This window comes from Cupressus sempervirens, chromosome 3, assembly GCF_028749045.1.
Source record: "Cupressus sempervirens isolate cs-2001-9-10 chromosome 3, ASM2874904v1, whole genome shotgun sequence".
Classification (NCBI taxonomy): Eukaryota; Viridiplantae; Streptophyta; class Pinopsida; order Cupressales; family Cupressaceae; genus Cupressus; species Cupressus sempervirens.
Window position 1 is genome coordinate 387,772,136 of NC_143120.1, and position 10,747 is coordinate 387,782,882.

Sequence of the window (10,747 nt, forward strand, 5' to 3'; positions counted from 1 at the left end):
AATTAGAACTCTAATATACAATATACCATTTAATAATATGTTTTTTTGCTAAGTGGACTATTCCTTTGGTTATGCCGATGTTTTTATATAAATTCTTTGTCACAGGGTGACATGGCCGAGCCATTAGATGACAAAGGTAGGGATCTTGCTCCCACCCATTCTCCAATACAGGTAAACCTTCTATATAAAAATTAATGCAATTTTAATTTTACAAAATGTCAGATTATTATGTTACTTTCGTGAAGGTTTTAAACTTGTTTTACTAATTTTTTTGTATTGTTTTACTAATTTTTTTTGTCCCAATTTGATTCGTAGGGAAAGGGAAAGGAACAAATTACACAATAGCAATTACTTGTTGATATGGCAGCCACTATATTATGCGATGTAGCAGTGTCCTTGATAGCCTGTGTAAAAAGACCCTGAAGAACGTTAATCTACAAATTCCTGAGCTCGTGATGGATCCAAATCCAACATAAGAAAAAGAGGCCACAAGAAATGAATTGTGTCGTAGAGCACGCTGTCTAGAAGTAAGCAAAAATGAATCTTTTGCTAGCACAATAGTTCAATAAACTTTATGTTTAATACTAATTTAAGGATCATGAACCATAATATGTATGTTTTGTTACAGGATTTTTTGAGACCACACTAAGTTCTTCCACCTGACAAGGGTACCAGTGTACGTCCTACAAGTATGTGATTTCAATTCTCAATCATCAGAAGGGACATTATTTTGTTCATGATTATTACTGACAATTTTATATTACTATTGTCATCTTCACTCTTCTCCTTTACTTAACCACTTGTATTCATTATGTGATACTTAAGATAATTGTTGTATGTGGAAAACTCATATATCCTTTCTAATTATAATTTTTGAACCTTTATGATGATATAGTCTTAAATGTATATCCTCTTGACCAATTCCACGTCCATGAGCTTGTGATGATATGATTATGATATTTGTGTTGTAAATAATAGTCAGTCATTGGTCATATGGTTTATCGTTGAAAGTTTATTTTATACTGTCTGCTGGCTTTGAAGTGACTTGACATATGATTTATAGAGTTTCTCTTTCTCTCATTTAATACATAGTACCCAATGCTGTCTTCTTGTCATTGCTTGTGTTCTACATTTCTTGGTTAATGAATAATGATACTCTTTAAATATAATCCCATTGTATATATAGATATCACTCCTGATTTATGTGTTCTTTAATGTTGACTATTCAATCAGCTAGATTGTTATTAATGTCAATTGTTTCCATCTTGGCATACCGTATCTCACGTGACGTTCCTTCATTTGCTATTTCCAATAGTAGTGCATTGTATTTGTTCACAAATTGATCTTATTTTTATATCTACAACTGTAGATGATGTTTCTTCTTGGTTAGTGTGAGGAAGATATCACTCCATATCACAATTTCCAATGCACTCTTCAATGAATTTGTTTGTCCTTCAAGTTCAATTATGATTGGTGTATTCATACTTATATGCAAATGTTCAAATGCCAAGTAACGTGTATGTTGGTCCTGATATAAATTTTCCTAATAAGCATACTTTTGACATCAACAACAACTTCTAACAATCACCCAAATTCATTTGATATCAATGACAATATTTCAATCCACTTCCTTATCAGATTGTGATTATTTCCATTTGCATATATTAATTTTCATATCAGAAATAGGATATTTTTGGTTCAAGTTTCATTAATTGCTTTATTTTCATTCAATCAGCATAGTGGAAAGGGAAGTTGAAATAATTCTCCCTAATTCTTACTATAGCTAAATAGAGGACATTATAAGAACGACTTTTCGTCTTCGCTCATCTCTTATTATTTGTTAAGTCTGTTAAAAAAGAGTACAACCAGCTTAAAAGAAAAGAGAATGTATTTCATCATGGTGAATATTGTAGTAAATATAATGAATAAATATTTTGGTAGGAAACTTGGTTATGTTTTTAGTTCCTATTTTGCCATGTTTGGTTGTGTGCTAATCATTTTCTAATGGTGGGTAATTTGGTTGATTGTTTGGCCTTCTTTTAGAAGGGTCAATCTTATAAATAGCAATTTGAAAACAAGGTTAGGAGTATATTTAATACTATTTATACAATTAAATCATTGTTCTTTTTTTTTTTTTCTATATGATGTTCATTGGTCATATGGTTTAATTGAAATATGAGCTTGTCATATGGTGTTGTACATATGCAATTATCTTTCAAATAATGCTTATTGTGATATGATGATTTGTTGCTCCTGATATACTGCTATAGGATTGCTTCCCCTTATAGTGGTATAATGATTATCCTGCACTTGATAATATTTATTTAGAACAACTCATGGGTGGAGAATTTCACCTGATAGCGATGCCATTGTTATTTATTATTTATTATTAAATTCTATTAGAAAAAAATAGGGGACATGAAAAATACATTGTGTGTGTGTGTGTGTGTGTGTGTGTGTGTGTGTGTGTGTGTGTGTGTGTGTGTGTGTGTGTGTGTGTGTGTGTGTGTGTGTGTGTGATTATTTTTCAGGTTCTGATGATTTCCTCCGAGATTGCCGACTGTAGGATTGACAACAAGGAGCATGCAAACATCCACACCTATTGCAAACAAAGATGGTAAATCCTTGTTTTGCTATATTTTATTATATGTTAAATATGATAATATTTGTACTTTCTTGTTCATTCGAGTATATTATGACATTGATTAACTTTGTTATATGATAGGTACACCTTGTCATATTGATGATAGAACTGATACCAGTACTGCTGATAATTTGCCAACCTTTCCTGGAGTAGCCCGTGTTACTTGTATTGGATTGTTGGAGGCATCATTTCTGATTGCCGAGAAAGATATAATTCCCTTAAATTTGCCTACACTTCTAGGTACTTTAAAATTGTAATTATTTAGAGTGTAATTGTAGTTTACTTATTCATAACTCATTTTCCACTAATGATGTGGTGATGATTTTATAAGAAATGATCTTTTTTAAGAAACTATTTAACATTGAAGATATTTGGATCCACATTATGTAAAATGTATGTAACTTGATATAATTGGTTGCTACATTTTCCTATTCATCCTTGAACTAATTCTTTTATCCAACAATTTTCTTTTTTGCTAAAAGTTGGACTGACCAAGATCTAGAATTAAAAGATCATCTCATAAAAACTATGGAGGAATTCTTTGGTCAAAATATTTTGAATAGAGCCCAACTTCTAAAAAACCTTGCAAACATCTAAAGATTGTGACAGACCAGTACAGAAGGGCTCTAAAGCTCAACACAATGCACTAGCATCCTCCTATGGTGCCAAGCTGGAATGGAATGAAATCATTGAAGATGCAAAAGAAAAGAGACTAAGGGATAAAGGAATTAACCCGCCACCTGGAAAAAAAAAGGTATAAACCCATTTATTTCTTATTGTAGGGGCGCATTAGCCTTGTCCTCAACAAAAGAAGAGGAAGCCTCATGTCATAAGATTAGAACCACAAGAGCCACAAGATGCCGGAGATAGTTAGGATGTGCCTATTAGCCTTTATCCTCGAAAAAAGAAAAAAGAAAAGGAGAAACAAATGTTAAAAACCTTGTTTGATGATGAATGTGTTCATGAATATTTATGGATGCTTCTTATTAATGGACTTTTATGATATTTTTATGTTGACAATATAAGAAACCCATCGAAACATCTCTATATGTCATCGATAGTTTGACGTATACTGTCATTGAGAGTATGACAAATTTGTCGCAACATATCTCCAAGTCGTCAATAGTTCGACGCCTCTTGCCATCGATGATGTGGACTACTCGTCAAACCATCTCTCGTAGGCATCGATAGTTCAACATTTCAAACTAGTTGTCTGGCATCGCCATGGGGCAATGTAAGCAATAGTTTTTGACGGTTTTGGATGTCAATATATCGGCACCTGTCTTGGCTATCTAACTTTCAACTCCAATTTAGCGACGGTAGGTTTCAACATTTTTGAGTCACAATTTTTACATAAAAGCATCAAAAAATACGTCCAAATTTACTAGTGGGGAGATTGATAAGATTGAGAAGAACAATACATGGACGTTGGTTCCAAGACCCAAAGTCAAAAATGTGACCGGGACAAAATGGATCTTCAAGAACAAGTTGAATGAGAAAGAAGTAGTAAGAAACAAGGCAAGACTAGTATGTAAAGGTTGTGCACAAGAAGGAATTGACTAAGGTGAAATATTTGCCCTTGTTGCAAAATTGGAGGGAGTGAGAACACTACATGCATATGTGGCATACAAAAGATTCAAGGCCTACCAAATGGACGTAAAGTCTGCATTTCTGAATAAAATAATACAGGAAGAGGTCTACATTAAACAACCTAAAGGATTTGTTGAACAAAATCAGAGGAACATGGTATGTAAATTACACAAAGCCTTGTATGGATTGAAACAAGCATCAGGAGCATCATATGAAAGGTTACATTTTTCTTTGATCAGAATTGGTTTTGTTAGAACTAGTGATAATGGTAATCTATATTTCAAAATTGAAGCTGTGAATATTGTATTGGTAGCGGAAATATTTTTTGATTATATAATATTTAGAGGAAATTAATTTTGGGTAAGTCATTTTCTTATTAGACTAGTACATAATTTGAATTGTCTATGTTTGGTTGGATAAAGATCTTTTTTGCTTTACTAGTTCATCAAACTATAGGAGTGATGTATGTTACTCAGTCCAAATACATCAAGGAGATACTAAAAATGTTTAGCATGGATGAGCCAAGACAAGTTAGCACACCTACGATCATTGGATGTAAATTATCTAAGGAAGAAAACTCTACAAAAGTAAATGAGAGACTGTATAGATCTATAATTGGGAAGTTGCAATACACAGTTCATAGAGGGCCTGATATTTCACGTGGTGTTAGAATAGTAGAAAGATACTCAACCACAATGAAGGAGACAAACATGACTGTAGGTAAAAGGATATCTAGATATCTGAAGGGAGTACTAGTGGAGGAGCTTTATTTTTAGGACAAAGATCGGTGACATGGATAAGCAAGAAACAAAGTTGTATCTCTCATTCCACTATTGAAGTTGAGTATGTCATTGATGCAATCAATTGCTCAAATATTGTATGGATTAAATAATTGTTGGAAGGTATGCAAGATGAAGTCACATAACCTATTACTATCCATAGGGACAATACTACTATCGATAGCATATTAAAAAATTCAATGATACACTCAAAGAAAAAACACATATCTATCAAATATAAGCACCAGAGAGAGCAAGTTCAAGAAAAAAAAGTCAAATTGGAGTATGTGAAGTCAAAACAACAAATTCAAGATATATTTACTAAGCTATTACCTAAGAAATCTTTTGAGTATGTAAGAGGTAAATTAGGGGTCCTTCCCTTATCAAATGGTTACTAAGTCCAAATGGATGTTGCATCAATTCATGGTTGATCAGAATATCTTTATGGCGTTGATGCAAGAATTCTCTTTATAGGAACTATCCTCGAGTTGTGAAAAAAATATTGTAGTGCAAACAAGTTTTGGATTTCAAAACGTACAATGGCATAATGGTGTCCTAATTTCTCTTTTAGAAACTGGTTGCAAGGAATGCAATGTGGGAATCATCCAGTTTCAAATTTACATAAGAAAACACTTTTAAAAGGGATCTCAGGGAATGGAACGACATAGTTTCAAAATTGTTTTCAATAAGAAAATTAGAATAGAGCAAGAGTTGATAGAATTGATACAAAAGGTGATAAGTATGCAATGTTGAAAGAGGATTTAGACAGGAAAAAAGCTTTAACAAGGGTCCGATTGGTTCGTGGAAGATGACAAGAATTGGCTTTTAAACATCTGGATTTGAAATATTTTGCTTTTGTTTCAAAATTGGTAAAATGGACTTAGAATACCAGACTCCTAATTTTGTCTCAAAACCAGGTTTTCAAACTTCCTACTAGCAATTAGGAATTGAAAATTAAAACCTAGTTATGTTTTTTAAGGTGTAAAAACAATAGATTAGACTACTTTTTGGAGTCTACCTGCAACTCCAGCCTTACCCATAAAAATGTGTCTTCTCAATCATCTTCCGAGTGAAACAAACGGTTCAAGTAAAATCCAAAAAATAGGAAAGAAGATTCGCAAAACCTTGATTTGGCTAAATTGAAAATTGTAGAAATCTCGATTTCTACGATTCCATGAACCAAACAGGGCCCTAACTAAAAAAAAGAAACTCTTGCAAAGAAAGAAGTTTTTTGGAGGGATAAATCAACAGAATCTATGTTGAAAGCTGAGGATTCTAATAGAAGAGACTCTTGTGAAGGGGGAGGTTTTTTGGAGGGACAAATCAAGGGAATCTAGGTTGAAACTTGAGGATTCTAATACAAAGTTAAGAAACTCTTGTGAAGGACGAGGTATTTTGGAGGGGCAAATCAAATAAGTCTTGGTTGAACGCAGGTGATTATGATACCGAGTTCTTCCATATTCTTTCATATTCAATCTGCACACGAAGAACTATCAACAATTGAAGAAATCATTAGAATTGATGGGAGTAGGACGTCAGAAGTTCTCGAGGTTGGCACCCTCGTACAAAAGAGAAAATAAGCATTATCTGCGTTCATTGAGTACTTGAAGGAATTACCCCAGCTAAAATGGCAGCTCTGGAAACTACCTCGAAATTTCATCATTGCAAATCTGCTATAATGGATTTGAGATTATAAAACTGATGCACTACAAACCTCTCACTCACTCAAGCTTAGAAAATTTCTCTGTTGTTCGACAATACCTTCCATCACAATAAAATCAAAATAGATTCTAGCTGATGGCTAACTGAGACTCTGCGTAGGAAAAAACTAAATATCTGTCATTTGAAACAGACCGCTCAGCATCTATAGCTAGTCTAGCACATAAATAAAAAGCTAACATCGTTGTCATTGTCCCAACAAAATATTCATAATGCTTGAGGAAATTTTAGATTTGATTTATTTGTTTTCACAAATTACTAAAAGCTTAGAAATCAATTTTATTTGTAATAACAGAAATCATATTCTTTTTACAGTTAATAATGAGAAAAATGGCAGACCTTGACAGTGAAGACAAAATAACCTCTAAAGATAATTCCTCGCATAAGTCTTATCATCTTGTATTGCTGATCATATAAGAAACTTTCGAGGAAAGTGGAATTATAACCAACAACTAATTGAAGCTTGTTACAGAAAAAATTCATATAATAAATCTTCTAGACTCTACCTAATTGCGATATATACAGTGGTTCTAAAAGCCACTTGATCTTAAAAAGTATGCTGATGTAGAGCTTAGCATTGGGAAGCTACAAGTATAAAGCAAGACTGAATGCATAAAGCAAGTCATCTAGCTGTCGGTGGTCATTTAAAGCCTTGAAGAATCCAGGAACGCTAAAATAATATTCTAACCTATTTCCGGTACCATGGATATACAGATATTTTTTGGGTAATTCATCACCAAACTAATGATTTTTCAGAAGTGAGGCAACTCAACCAGTTTTCTACATTATTTTTTCCTAAATGGTTCTCATGCATTTTCAATTGTATAGCGGACCGAAAATTATAGCCCAAATGGTTGATTGTCTGGTTGTACTATCTATGAAGAAAGATGTTTGAATAAAAACTAAGGTTGAACATGGATGAAGGTTCGCAACAGCTGGGAAACAGGTGTTGATGGTCTCATTTTACCATACAAATGATGTTACAAGACATACAAAAATGGATTAACTTGTATGCTTTTATGTGGTGATGAAAATACAAAGCAGGTTTTAGGTTTGTGCAGCTTACAAAAACCACTAGATCAATTAGAAATTCAGTTTAGCATTCGTTAGCCCCAGACCACCATTTCACCAATTTGTTGATCGCGTGACAAACCAAAGTAAAAACTGGAAATTCTCAAGTACATATGATGAGCTCAATAAACTCAGATTAAAGTGGAGCTTGTTGAATCTATATAGTTAATGTGAAATTACCTGCAGTTGCTAAAACTATGGAACTGCTTCATGGGAATATTGCCCTCCGATATATGCCTACACTATATATCTTCATGTCATACCAAACTTTTGGTTTATGGGGTTTCTACTCCGACTCAGTGTCACTATCACCGCCATGCATCACTCTCCATTTTTCCAGTTTCTCGTCAACTCAGCGCCCACTGACACTGATGGACTATTCATTCCAACTAAATGGAACATATCCCCAACATCGATGTCCAAACACAACCGGAAGCACGGAATCACCTTTAGTACCTTTTCTGAGCACCTCTCTGACAGTCTCACATTCATTTTCAGAAAACAGATTACCAGAAATAAAAAGTTGACCGAAATCGGGTTTGTTTGCAACAGCTTCCGCAGCAGCCTGAGCCCCAATGAGAGTCATATGATTTCAACTCAAATCAAGTTCTTTAAGCTGCTCATGACCTTCTGAAATGGCTTTGCATACTAAAAGAGCTCCCTCGTCCTTGAGATCATTGTCTCCTGCATTAAAAATAGCCAGCTTGCTCTTCCCAGCAAGGCATTTCTCTAAAGCTGGAGCTGCTTTTGGAGTGATATGATTTCCTATAACCGTGAGAACTCTTAGAGATGGAGCTGAATCTATGAGGCTGTTGGCAATGTAAATAACCCCTTCATCTGCAAGACACATATTGTCCAAGTAAATTTCGCAAAGCCCTGGATGTCTAGGTATGACTCGGCTGAGAGCAAGCCCACAGATTGACCAAGACCGCTGAAGGCTTAAATTGAGCTTTTTCAACCCGCTGCCTTGTCTCAAAGCTCCTAGTAAAGCTTCAGCACCTCGGGTACCTACTACCTAGACAACTTTCAGTAAATTTGAAGTCCTCCAGAGCAATGCATTTCTCAACAAGCTCTGAAAGTTTCTCTACTGCATCGTCTCCTAAACAGTTGCCAGAGAAATGCAAACACTTGATCCTTTCAATAGATGGAAGAAACTCACAAAGGGCTCTGACGAATTCTCCACTTATTGTGGTATTTTCAAATTTCATTTCTTCTAGCATTTTCTGAGATTTCAAGAGTGGTTCAAAAGCTCCGAGGCCCTTCTCTCCAAATAAACCTAGTTCAAGTTTCAGGGATCTCAGCACGCACCCTGTGAAAGCAGATGACAATATTGACATAACCTCAAGTGCCTCAGCCTCAGGTCTTAGAAAGAAAAAATCTACAAGTTCCACATCTTTCAAAGTTTCCTGAACACCCATCAAGACTCCTTTTGCAATATGAGCTGCCTCCAATCCAAAGCTTTTGTTGCCAAAACTTATCTTGGTGAAGGAATTCCCAGAATCTTTTAGTGGCATAAAGAGCTCCGTAGCTAGATCTATATCAAGCAATCTTCGTCCCCCTGTTGACAAATCAAAATCAGTTTCTTTCATTTCAACTATTTCACGCAATGCTTCCCTCATATTAGAGTTTTTTCCCTCAGCAGGGGGTCCTTGCTCAAGGTAATCCAAAAGTAGTTTGCCTTGCATAAAACTCCGCACTAATGCTACCATCAAAATCCAGGCATTACTGGCAGAGTGATTTGTAGTAGAAAATGATATCGATTCTATTTGTTTTGCATACTCTCCTGCCTTCTCTTTGCTGAAATGGCCATGCCTTCCGGAAGATGAGGATTCCAGAACAAGATTATTCACTAGAAATCTCACCAACCCTGAGCGTGCCTCCTCACTTGGAGGCCACAACCTCGTGACTGATATTCCCTCTGCAAGATTCTGGGTACTTCCCATGACCTTTATCAAAAGAAGAAGTGATCTGATTCTACAATCTGTAACAAACAAAAAAAATGATTTTGAAGATAAATTGATTTTGATACAAGCCTATTTCAGTTATTTCACAAAAGCAAAGTTGCAGGGTAACAATGATGAAATATGGCTAAGGAGTTCATGTTGCAGTTCCCACACCTGGTGTTTACAAAATCAGAGCAGTATGAGCTGGAGATGCTGCAAGAAGCAATTACGATATTTTGATACGAAGATTGGAACGTGAAAACAGAATAGATATTTGAACCCAATCTATGACATGCACACAGGATATAGAGCCAAATATACCCTTTCCAAAACTAGGGCGATCCTGTCAATAAAAATAGTAAACTGGTTCAAAATGGGAATTTATATGTATGATGTACGGGTCTGTTTCTAATTTACGCCTTCCTGTAAGATCCTTAATTTCAGTACAATGTAAAGTAAACTGTAACAGGTGGTAGCACCAAAAAGAGCTGCAGTTGGTACAAGTTTGATAGCACAATAGTTGGACAAAGCATCAAGTTTGACGCAGATCTGGGATCCAAGCAGTTGGTTTCAACCTATAGATGCAAATTGCTTGTGGGCAAGCAATTTTAGGAAGGGAGGACTGTCGTGTCCGCTTTTTTAGACCAGTGAGTTCTGTTATGCCATAAGCCTCTTTGGCCTTGGTCCCATGTGCAAACCAGGTTTTCTATAAGATCATAGAAGTTTATGCCTAGGAGGTTTCAGTTGCGAGCTAATCAGGGTTGTTTCAGTAGAGTTTGCAAACACTTACCATGTCTAATAAATTAGCAGGCTCAACATTCTTGATTTTTTAAGAGGTCCGAGTAGGAGCCTCTTGTAAAGACATTTCAGGTGAGATATCAGACATGCATATCTGAGTCCATATGATTAAAGATTTAACCAATTTAATATAAAGTGACTTTGCAACTCGAGTTCGCATTGTTAATGTCACTTCATTATCTATGAGTGGGAAAAAGTATTAT

At 35.1% G+C, this 10,747-nt stretch overlaps 1 pseudogene; it reads right to left on the reverse strand.

Moving 5' to 3' along the window:
- Nucleotides 1-7,897: 7,897 nt before the first annotated feature.
- Nucleotides 7,898-9,746, reverse strand: LOC149566637 (RAN GTPase-activating protein 2-like; annotated as a pseudogene).
- Nucleotides 9,747-10,747: the final 1,001 nt, after the last annotated feature.